The sequence below is a fragment of the Heterocephalus glaber genome, unplaced genomic scaffold (genome assembly GCF_053883595.1).
Source record: "Heterocephalus glaber isolate CG9 unplaced genomic scaffold, H.glaber_assembly_v1.0 deba00001452, whole genome shotgun sequence".
NCBI classification, from domain to species: domain Eukaryota; kingdom Metazoa; phylum Chordata; class Mammalia; order Rodentia; family Bathyergidae; genus Heterocephalus; species Heterocephalus glaber.
The window spans coordinates 231,159-242,943 of record NW_028258302.1 but is presented as its reverse complement, the minus strand read 5'-3'; the positions used below and the strand labels follow the sequence as shown (position 1 = coordinate 242,943).

The window sequence follows — 11,785 nt, the reverse complement described above, 5'->3', positions numbered from 1 at the left end:
AGATAAGATTTCTTTCTGCATCTCCTGTAGCTCAGATGATTTCCCTTTGAAGTAATCTCTTTACTAGTTTCCTGGATTGTTGTTTCTTTCAGAAGTAAAAAGGGTCACAGAGTATGTGGTTGAAGATCTGGGTATGGTGGCACACGCCTGCAATCTCAGCACTAGGGAGGCTAAGGCTGAGAGTTTGAAGCCAGCGTGGGCAATGCAGGGAGTTCAAGGCCAACTTGAATTACATAAGCAATATCCTGTCTCAGATAAAATAAAACCAAACAAAACAAGTTGAGCATGTTGGTGAACACCTGTAATTCAAACACTCTGGGAGGCTGAGGCAAGGAGATTCAAGTTCCAGCACTTCCTGAGCTGTTGAGCAACTTTGGGAGACTTCATCTCAAAATAAGAAATAGAAAGGGCTGGCATACAGCTTTGTGAGAAAACCCTGGGTTCAATCTCCATTTCTGCAAAGATAATAAACAAACAAGGAAATAAACAAACAGCTGGCCTGTGGATGTAGCTCAGTTGGAAGGCCTTGGGTTCAATCCGCAATATCAAACAAACAAAGAAACAAAATAAAAGAAAACAAAGCAACAAAAAACTGGTTAACAGCAGGTTGTTTCAGGTTAGTGTTTTTTGTTTTTTTGTTTTTAGACAAGGTCTCATTCTGTAGCCCAGGCTGGCCTTGAACTCGAGGCAATCCTCCTGCCACAGTTTCTTGGATGCTGGGAGTAGCGTGCACCACCATGCCCAGCAATGTTACTATTCTATATGAATTTTAAAAATAGAAGGATTAGCCAGGTGTGGTGGCACATGCCTGTCTGTGATCCAAGCACTTAGAAGGCTGAAGTGAGAGGGGAGACTGCCCTTCCGTGTGGAATTGGCCAGTTATGAGTTAACTGTTATTAGGCAACTAGGGGTTAACGAGGTAACTATGCTCTTTGTAGACTGTACTTGAGTAGCCATGACAACTTCTGTAATCTGTCACCAAAGGAGCATAACGGACTCAGAAAGTCCTGATGGAACTCTTTGCTCTGCCCCTCTCTACTGCTCTGCTTTGTGTAAATCATGCTTGCTATATTCCTAGACAAACTCCAATGGAATTAAGCTTTTCAGGAGTCACTCGCTGAGTTGCCAGCATCATTAAAAGCCACGTTTTGCTCCTATCTTCCTGTTAAAGAGTTATCTGTGCTGGGGTCCTCACTGTTTCTTGCTTCAGAAGCAGGAAAATGACTACAAATTTAAAGTCATCCTGAACTACACAGTGAGACCATTTCACTCCCTCCCGCATGTAAAAATTAAAATAGAGGGAACTTCATTGTTACACTAAGTGAACCTGGCTTGCTGTTTGGCTGTTATTTTTCCCTACTAATTTCTTCTAAGGTCAGATAATGAATCTATTTACAAGATAAATTACACATACCTTAATTCTAAACCTAGCCTTTTACTAAATAAGAAAAATGCAAACACTTTTCTATCAAGTCCAGAAACAAGGTAAAGATAATGCTAGTTATCTCCATTAGTATTTTTTTTCTCTCCGTTAGTATTAACACAGGTTAATACTTATAGTATTGGTCTATGCAAGTGGATAAGAGATATCAGTTATCAGTATGGAATTATAAGCAAGCCGGGTGTGGTGATGCTCACTTGTGATCTCTGGGAGGCTGAGGCAGGAGGATTGCAAATTTGAACCCAGCCTGGGGAATTTAGGGAGACTCTATCTAAAAAAAAAAAAAAAAAAAAAAATCTGGGGATGCAGCACAATGAGAAGGCCCCAGTACTTGCAAACAGTTTGATTTAACTTTAACAAGTGAAAAAGTGAAACTATCTAATTTTTTAAGTGGTGCTGGGGATTGAAGCCAGGGCCCTGAACGTGTTAGGCAAATGTTCTCACAACTAAGCTACACCTCTGGCCACGGGTGATATGACAGTGTTCCTGGAAAATGCTAGAAAATCAGTACTAAAACTAACTCTGTCAGTAAAAGAATTCAACAAGATAGCAGGGTACAAAATCACAGGCAGAAAGGAGTAGTATTCAGGTATAGAAGTAATAATCATCAGATATGACGGTGGAGGAGAAAAACCATTTACAGTAACAACAAAGAGGGTAAAACATTTATAGGATAAACTTACAATATGCAAAGTTTATATGAGGAAAACTTGAAAATTGTTCTGAGATATACAGAACTAAACATAACCAAATGGAAAGGTGACCCTTATTTTTGGATAAGATGGTTCAACATAACGAAGTATCTGTTCTTCTTGAGTTTTGCTTATAAAATTTTTTATGGTGCCAATTTTAAATACTTTTATTGAAGACATTGCATTTCCACTTATAATACAGTGCTTATAAAGTGCAATGTTATCTTTTCCCTGTGCACATGTTCCACGTTTAAGGTATTGAGAACGCCCAGTACTTTACTGTAGCAGTTCAACTTTAACAACTGCCACAGAATTTGCTACAAATTTAGGTCCTTCAATGTTTTATTGTTTGGAACAATGCTAAATCTATACTTAGGGTTGGCTTAATCAACCTCTTCAGTGGTAGGCCCTGAGGAAGCACCACCAGAAGGAGGAGCTCCCACACCAGGGAAGTCCCCAGGCATTCCTCCAGGCATGCCACCTGAACTCTGGTGCAGCTTGGTACTGATGGGATTGCAGACTTTCTCCAGCTCCTTCTGCTGATGTTCAAATTCTTCCTTCTCTGCAGTCTGATTCTTGTCCAGCCAGTTGATGATTTCATTACACTTAGCAAGAATCTTCTGTTTATCTTCATCATTGATCTTGCCCTGAAGTTTCTCATCTTCAACAGTTGCTTTCATATTGAAAGCATAGGACTCCAGTGAATTCTTGGAGGATACCTTATCCTTCTGCTTCTCATCTTCAGCTTTGTACTTCTCTGCTTCCTGGACCATACGCTCTATGTCCTCCTTGCTCATTAGTGATGGTAATCTTGTTCTCTTTCCCTGTACTCTTGTCAACAGTGGAGACACTGAGGATGCCATTGACATCAATATCAAAGGTGACCTCAATCTGAGGAACACCACAGGGTGCAGAAGGTATGCTTGTGAGTTCAAACTTGTCAAGCAGGTTGTTATCCTTAGTCATGGCATGCTCACCTTCGTATACCTGAATAAGCACACCAGGCTGGTTGTCAGAGTAGGTAGTGAAGGTCTGTGTCTGCTTGGTAGGAATGGTAGTATTGCATTTGATGAGCACTGTCATGACTCCACCAGCAATTTCAATACCAAGGGAAAGAGGAGTGAAATCCAAGAGCAGCAAATCTTGACCATTTTCAGATTGTCTCCAGACAGAATGGCTGCCTGAACAGCTGCACCATAAGCAACAGCTTCATCAGGGTTGATGCTCTTATTCAATTCTTTTCCATTGAAGAAATCTTGTAGAAGCTTCTGGATCTTAGGGATATGGGTAGAACCACCCACCAGGACAATGTCATGGATTTGTGACTTGTCCAGTTTGGCATCTCGAAGAGCCTTCTCCTCAGGGTCCAGAGTGCCACAGAACAGGTCAGCATTCAACTCTTCAATTCGAGCACTAGTAATGGAGGTATAGAAGTCGATTCCTTCGTAGAGGAAGTCAATCTCAACACTGGCTTGGGTGCTGGAAGAGAGGGTTCTCTTAGCTCATTCACATGTAGTACAGAGATGGTAGACAGTGCTCTTGTTCTCACTGATGTCTTTCTTATGCTTAAGCTTGAACTCAGCAATAAAATGTTTGACTATTCGGTTGTCAAAGTCTTCTCCACCTAAGTGGGTGTCTCCAGCTGTAGATTTCACCTCAAAGATCCCATCTTCAATAGTGAGGATTGACACATCAAAAGTGCCATCTTCTAAATAAAAAATTAGCACATTTCTTTCAGCTCCAACATTTTTGTCTAAGCCATAAGCAATAGCAGCAGCTGTTGGCTCATTGATAATTCTAAGTACATTAAGACCAGCAATAGTTCCAGCATCTTTGGTTGCTTGACACTGAGAGGCATTAAAGAAGGCTGGCACGGTAACCACAGCATTGGTAACAGTCTTCCCAAGATAAGCTTTGGCAATTTCCTTCATCTTTGTCAGCACCATAGAAGATACTTCTTCTGGATAGAAGCTCTTTGTTTCTCCTTTGTATTCGACCTGAACCTTGGGTCTGCCTGCATCATTCACCACCATGAAGGGCCAATGCTTCGTATCAGACTGGACTACAGCATCATCAAATCTTCATCCAATCAGACACTTGGCATCAAAAACTGTGTTGATGGGGTTCATTGCAACTTGATTTTTTGCAGCATCTCCAATCAGTCATTTGGTGTCAGTGAAAGTGACATAACTTGGAGTGGTTCGGTTTCCCTGATCATTGGCGATTATCTCCACCTTTCCATGCTGGAAGACACCCACACAGGAGTAGGTGGTGCCAAGATCAATGCCAACTGTGGGTCCCTTTGACATGGTTGTTTGAGTGTAGGCCCGGTTCTACTGGCGGAGAAATCACACAAACACCTCCAAAGCTGGGGTGCGTTCAATGAGACCCTTTGCTTACAAATTTAGTTGTGATTCCCCTCAAAAGGCCAATAACATGGTTAAAAAAACAGTTCATATGGAAAAATAAATATGCAAGAATAGGGAAGTTGGGCATGCTGGTGTACACCTATGAACCCAGCATTCTGGGAGGCTGAGGCAGGAGGATGGAAAGCTTGAGCCTGGCCTGGCAATTGAACAACTTTTAGAGACCCAGTCTCAAAAAATTAAAAAATGAAGGTGGATGTGCTCAGTTCAAAGCCAAGTACTGGGGAGAAAAAAATTAAAAAGAAAGAGAAACACTAAAGAAAGAAAGAAAACACTAAAGAAAGAAAAGACATGTATGAGAAGTAGCTCTATTGGTAATTAAATCACACTTCAAAGCTCTTCTAATAAATATACTGTATTGTATATTATTTGTAGATGAATGCTTTTTTTAAAAATTAAATTCTTTTATTGGTACATTGTAGGTATACAACACAATTACATTTCTCACTGGGAATTGTACCTTTATATAATGCATCTTGGTTCTTATTTTTTCCCCATTCCTAGCCCTCCCTTCACCCCCTCCACCCTTCCCTATTTACAAAGACTTTATTTCCATTTTTTCCATTTCTCTTCATTTTTCCTTTCCCTTCTTTCCTTTCCCCTGCCCCTCCCACTACCTCTACCCCTTTGGACCTTTTCTTCCTATTTTGCAGTATTGATTATTCATTATAAACATTGGTACATTTTAGGTATACAATATAATGACATTCATCATTGGAAATTTGCACCTTTACATAGTCTCTCTTGGTTCTTATTTTTCACCCTTGCCCAGCCCTCCCTTCAACCCCTCCAGTCCTCCCTATTTACAAAGATTTTGTTCCTATTTTTCCATTTTCTCATATTAATCCCATTCCCTTCTATCCTTTCCCCTAGCCCTCCCACTTCCTTCCCCTTTGCCCCTTTTCTTCCTATTTCACATTGCCTATTATACATTTAGTCCTTATTTACACTTTCAGTCTCTTCTGTGTGTCCTCCCTGTTCATGTGCTGTCTCCCTATGTGGGGTCAGCCTGCTCTTGGATTTCCAAGCCTCCAGAACCCTAAGCTAAATTATTCTTCATAAACCAAAAAATATAATTATTTTGTACATGTGTTAAATGGTAAAATATACACTTGATTTTAGCCAAAAGGCAGAGAAGTGATGTTAAATGGTAAAAATATATATTTGGGCTGAGATCCCGTTTCCAGGCCCACAACTCTTGTAACCCTTGGACACTTCAGTGAGAAGTATCCTTCTGGAAGCTGAGGAGTAGACTGACTGGCAGCCCCCCAGGCTGGGTGCTGGTCCCCAGAAAGACCACAGCAGCCCCACCCTCTGATTTCCCTGGAGGGGAGAGGGCCTGAAGATTAGCTGATCCCCAAGGCCAATGATGTGATCAATCATGAGTGTAATGAAGCCCCAGGGTCAGGGTTTGGAGATTCTGGAGGGCTGGATGCACCGAGGTTATGGAGGATGGTGCTTCTGGAGCCATCTGGAAGCTGCACGCTTGTCTCCCACACCTTGCCTTGTGCATGTCTTCAACTATATCCTTGGTTTTTGTTTTTGTTTTTTTTGTTTTTTTTGGTACCGAGGATTGAACTGAGGACCTTGCGCTTCTGAGGCAGGTGGTGGCACCACTGAGCTAAATCCCCGGGCCCTTATCCTTGGTAATAAATGTGTTTACCTGAATTTGGGGAGCCCTCTAGCAAGTTGTTGAACCTGTGGAGGGCTTTGTGGGAACCCTGAGTGACCGCCGGTTGTTGGAAGCATGGGTAAAATGATCTGGGGTTTGTGATTTGCATCTGGGGGGCAGTTTTGGGGACTGAACCTTCAGTCTGTGGGATCTGATGCCATCTCCAGCAGAGGGGTCAGAGCTGATATGTTTCGCAGGACATAAGTCCACTGCAGAATTCAGGGCCCGCTTGATGTGTGAGGAAAACCCCACAGAGGGGTGTCCGAGGCAGTTATGAGAGCACCAGGGAGATTGCCTTTGCATTCATTTGGTGTCAGCGAAGTGGAGTCTGCTGGGCCAGTCCTCGATCAGGGAGCCATGGCTTGCAAGAGAAAGGATAAAAAAGAGAGGGACTTGTGGTTCTCAAGGGGTCCCCTGGGTATGGAGCAGCAGCTGGGCTGTGATCAGTCACCAAAGTGAAAGCTATCACTGCAATTTAGAGGTGGATCCAGCTCCCAGGGAGTCAGTCTTCGGGATGCACTTCCTGGATGCAGGAGGAACTATTTCCTATTAAGGAAAAAGGAAAATCTGCATCCCTTGGTTGTTGCTCTCTGCAATAGCTCACTTAAAAGTAGAAGTGCTAACTAGGTATGGTGGTGCAACCCTGTAATCCCAGCACTCAGAAGGCTAAGGCAGGAAGATGGCCACAAGTTTGAGGCCAGCCTGGGCTACAAAAGGAGACCCTGTCTCAAAAAAATCCAGCAACAACAACAAAAACAAAGTAAAAGTGTTGGGTCAACCTTGCTGCTAGACTACATCTGACTTCAGTTGGTCTGAGCCTGGGCCGCTAGTTTCAAAGCTTGCCCCAAGAGCCAGGCATGGTGATGCATACCTGTAATCCTAGCACTCTGGGAGGCTGAGGTAGGAGGGTCACAAGTTTCAGCCCTGCCTGGGCAATCCAGTGACTTAATGAGACACCGTCTCAAAATATAAGATAAAAAAGGCTGGAGATATAGCTTAGTGCAAAGGCCTTAGGTTCAATCCCCAGTACTGCCAAAAACAAAACAAAACACCACCTCAAAAAAAAAAACAAAAAACAACAACCCCAAAACACCACTACCTCCAAGGGAAAAATTATGCAGGGGTAACAGAAAGTACCTCTAAGACTTGTGGTTTCCAAGAAGGTAGGCAGTGTGGGGGGAGGGCAAAACCAAGAAATGACTGAAACTAAAGAGGACAGTAGGAAGGAATTATTCATTTATAGATTGGTGTCATCAGCCTTTACTGAAATGGGCACTGGGATTAATTTCTTTCAAGGCATAACTTTGGTTTTAACAGTGGAAGAACGTGTTTGGGTGGGGCCCAGACCTTCAGCTCACTATGAGCATAATCATAGGTGCTGGGTATTCTTGTGGGCACCACATCCTGTAGGTTGGATTTACCTGGAGAAAGGAGACATCTGACTCTCCCTAGAAATGCCAATGGGAACATCCCAGATGAAACTGCAAAGACAATGCTTCCTCTGTAAGACTCATGGGCCCAGCTCTATGATGCCTGGATTTTCACCACCGGATATGCCTGCTACCCAGCTCTTAGTAAATGCTGGGAAATAGGGGGACCCTCTGTGTGGAGCCTCCACATAGCCTTGCTGCTACAAGGCTTCCTTCCCCTTCTGGGTCTTATAAATGTTTGTTTGTTTGTTTATTTAGGTACTAGGGATCGAACTCAGGACCTTGTGCTTGCTAGGTGGGTGTGGCGCCTCTGAGCTACATCCCTGGCCTTGGGTCTTATAGATGTTAAAGACAGGTTAATTTATTTTTATTTCTTTAAAGCAAAACATTTTTTGTACCTATACATGATATATCTTGCTTCTTTTTTTCCCACCTCACATTGACCCCTCCTCCCCTCCTTATATACAAAAGCTTTGTTTCCATTTTTTTCTTCTATTTTTTCTCTTTTTAAAAACAGGTCAATTAACAAGAGAATGGAGAAATACTAATGTAAGAATCATAGAACTCATCCCAGGTAGGTGGAAATTTTTGCACTCTTATTAAGCAATAAGGTCAAGGCTGGAGATAGAGCTCAGTGGTAGAGCCCTTGTGTAGCATGTACAAGTTCCTGGCTTCAATTTCCTGCACTCCCCCCCAAAATCCCCTGCACTGGAAAGAAAAAAAGGTGAATAAAGAAAACATTAATAAGCTGGGTGTGGTGGTATGCACCTGTAATCCCAGCACTCAGGAGGCTGAGGTAGGAGGATTGCCATGAGTTCCAGGCCAGCCTGGGCTACATAGTGAGTTCAAGGCCAGTCTGAACTATATTGTGAGACCCTGACTCAGAAAACAAAAACAAACAAACAAAAAAGAAAACATTAATAAGGGTAAAGTTGAAAGGAAAAGGAAAAGATAGTCATGGATTTATCCCAGTAGGGTGGGATTTTTTTTTAGGGACAGGGTCTTGCTATGTAACCTAGGCTAGACTCAAACTCCTAACTCTCTTGCCTCAGCCTCCTAGGAATGCCGCCATGCCCAGGAAAGGTGGAAATCTTTAGATGACTATTAAGAAGTGGGAGGGGAGGTGGGTGGGTAAACAGCTCCTGTAGCCGTGACAGCGGCCTAGGCTTGCGGACTCTTCTCACCGAGGCGTACCATGGAGAGGGGCTGTCTTTAGTAGCAGCCTGGGCCAAAGCGCATCGCCTTTACGGGGTCGGCAGGGCGGGCACCATGTGGCATTCATCTCTGTACCCCCAGCATCTAGCAGTACTGGCATGTAGTAGGCACTCAAGAAATGTGTGTTGAATGAAGGATGCCTGTGCCAAGCAACTGGACTTTACTCTTTCCTGAGCCTTGCTCCTATGATGCACCTCCTCCTGACTGCCACTGTCACCCCTTCATAGCAGAACTTCTCTAGGGAACCTGGAAGGGAAACAGCCATGGCCAAAGACATCCTGGGTGAAGCTGGGTTGCACTTTGATGAGCTGAGGAAGCTATGGGTTTTGGACCCAGAGGTTACCCAGCAGACCACAGAGCTCAAGAAAGAGAGCAAGGACTTTGTGGATAAAATTGGCCAGTTTCAGAAAATAGCTGGTGGTCTAATTGAGCTTGTGGACCAACTTGCAAAAGAAGCAGAAAATGAGAAGATGAAGGCCATTGGTGCTCGGAACTTGCTCAAATCTATAGCAAAACAGAGAGAAGCCCAACAACAGCAACTTCAAGCACTAATAGCAGAAAAGAAAATGCAACTAGAAAGGTATCGAGTTGAATATGAAGCTTTGTGTAAAGTAGAAGCAGAACAAAATGAATTTATTCACCAATTTATTTTTCAGAAATGAACTGAAAATTTCATTTTTATAGCAGGAAGGTGAAAAAGAAAAAACACCCAACCCCCAAACCAAAAAACCTCTACCATTCCAGTGACTTGACTGATGACCTGAGTATGTCATGAAACAGTGTAAGGAGTGAGCCCCTGAAGGCAGTAATGCAAGTCTGGGGGAGCTGGTGTTAAATGTCAGTGCACAGCCACTGCCAGTGGCCACACAGGGCAGGTCCTCATCTCTTGCATTCTTAGTATGAACTAAGCAGTCTGTAAACTTTGCTCTGTTTTGTAAATTCACAATACTTTGGAAGGAAAAGCAATAAATTATTGTTTTCAAAAAAAAAAAAAAAAAAGAAGAAGTTCGGGGCTGGGGATTTAGTTCAGTGGTGCTGTGCCTGCCTCTCAAGCTCAACATCCTGAGTTCAATTCCTGGTATCAAAAAAAAAAAAAAAAAGAAGTGGGACAAATAAAATGGAAATTTACGAGGTTAAAAGAGAGTTCTCAGTAGAACACTATCAATGGCTTGGTGGCCGGAAAGGAGCTTTGATAGAACTGCAATATTGAAGGGCTCCAAACAAATTCTCTGAATTTACTTTATTTATTTATTCATTCTTTTGGTACCAGGGATCGAACTCGGGACCCTGCACTTGCAAAGCAGGCAGCAGCACCACTAAGCTAAATCCCCAGCCCTGCATTTCCTTTAGTTTGAAGAAATTTTTAAAAGTCAGAAGGCAAAGATTATAAATGAGATAATTTGATCTGAAATTCCCCGAGGCAATAGGCAGATTAATCAAGATAAAAATTAACGAAATGGCCATAGTGCCTTGGTTTAACCTCTTGGTAGGAACCCAAAACCATATGTTTGTAAGTGGGTAGAATGGCCTGGGAGTGGTGAGGAGTTCCCAGGATTCCTTGATATGGTAGCTCCATGCTTTGGTACAAAGATCCATTTTTAAAAAAATTTTTAATTTTTTGTTTTTTTGGTACCAGGGATCGAACTCAGGGCCTTGGGCTTACAAGGAAGGTAGCGGCACCACTGAGCTAAATCCCTGGCTGTTTTTTTGTTTGTTTGTTTGTTTTTGAGACAGGATCTCATTATGCAGTTCAGGCTGGTCTTGACCTCACTATGTGGCCCAGGTTGGCCTGGAACTTGAGGTAGTCCTCTCATCTCAGCCTCCTGAGCACTGGGACTACAGGTGTGCACCATCACACCTGGCTAAAGATCCATTGTTTTTTGTTGTTGCTGTTTTTGTTTTTTCAGACAAGGTCTCCCTATGTCAGTGATGGGAAACCTTTTAGAGATCAGGCGCCCAGACTACAACCCCATACCCACTTATTTATTGCAAAGTGCCAACCCTGTAATTAAACCTGAATTCTGAGGTTTTAGTTTAGAATAAACACCTGTTATCTGATACTTGGCTGCTGGGGTAACTTGGCTTGTGTGCCAGCAGAGAGGGCTCTGTGTGCCTGCTTCGGCATGGTGCCATAGACTTACCACTGCCCTATGTATTTACATGGCTCCTACAAGAAAGATCACACTACCTGAGGAACCAGAGGAGGAGTGCTCACCAGCAGGGGGCCTCTTTCCCCTAGGACTGACTCTGGAACTGCTTGAGGAAGTGTCTGATTCCACTGTCACTTAGACCAGGGCCCATAAACAACAATCAACTGACCGGGAGCTGCCAGATGTGGTGGCAGTTCCAAGATGAATGGACAATGTCCTATTTGGACGGATGCTACCCTGCTTAAAGAAGGCAAAAACAGGCTGGGGATTTAGCTCAGTGGTTTCACCACCTGCTGCGCAAGCGCAAGGACCTGAGTTCAATCTCCGGTACCAAAAAAAAGAGGAATGGTTTATTTACAAAAAAAAAAAAAAAAGGCAAAAACAAATCAGCTCATTGGGCTGAACTGCATGCTGAAGAATCTAATGTAGGCAAGAACCTCTGTATCTGGGCTTTTACTGATCCATGGGCTGTGACAGTGGCCTGGCCACCTAGTCAGGTAGAAGGACAGTGGAATGCTGGTTCATTAAAGGGTTGCTGGTGTGGGCAGAGTACTTCAGAAACTTGAGAGGTGCATGAATGTATGACATGAGTATGCTTGTCAGAGTAACTGCCTTCTAGGTTTACAGGGTGACTCCAGTTGACCAGCAGATATCCCCGTGTGGGTCTATGAAATAAGTAGACTTGGGGAGCTGAATATAGACACGTTCCTCTTGTATTTTTTTTTTTATTTTTTCCAGCGCTGGAGCTTGAACCTTGGG

At 43.1% G+C, this 11,785-nt stretch overlaps 2 pseudogenes; one reads left to right on the top strand and one right to left on the bottom strand.

The window, feature by feature from the left end:
* Window positions 1-2,500: 2,500 nt before the first annotated feature.
* LOC101723843 (heat shock cognate 71 kDa protein pseudogene) lies at window positions 2,501-4,442 on the bottom strand (annotated as a pseudogene).
* Window positions 4,443-8,878: 4,436 nt separating this feature from the next.
* Window positions 8,879-9,572, top strand: LOC101724209 (intraflagellar transport protein 20 homolog pseudogene; annotated as a pseudogene).
* The last annotated feature ends 2,213 nt before the right edge of the window (window positions 9,573-11,785 follow it).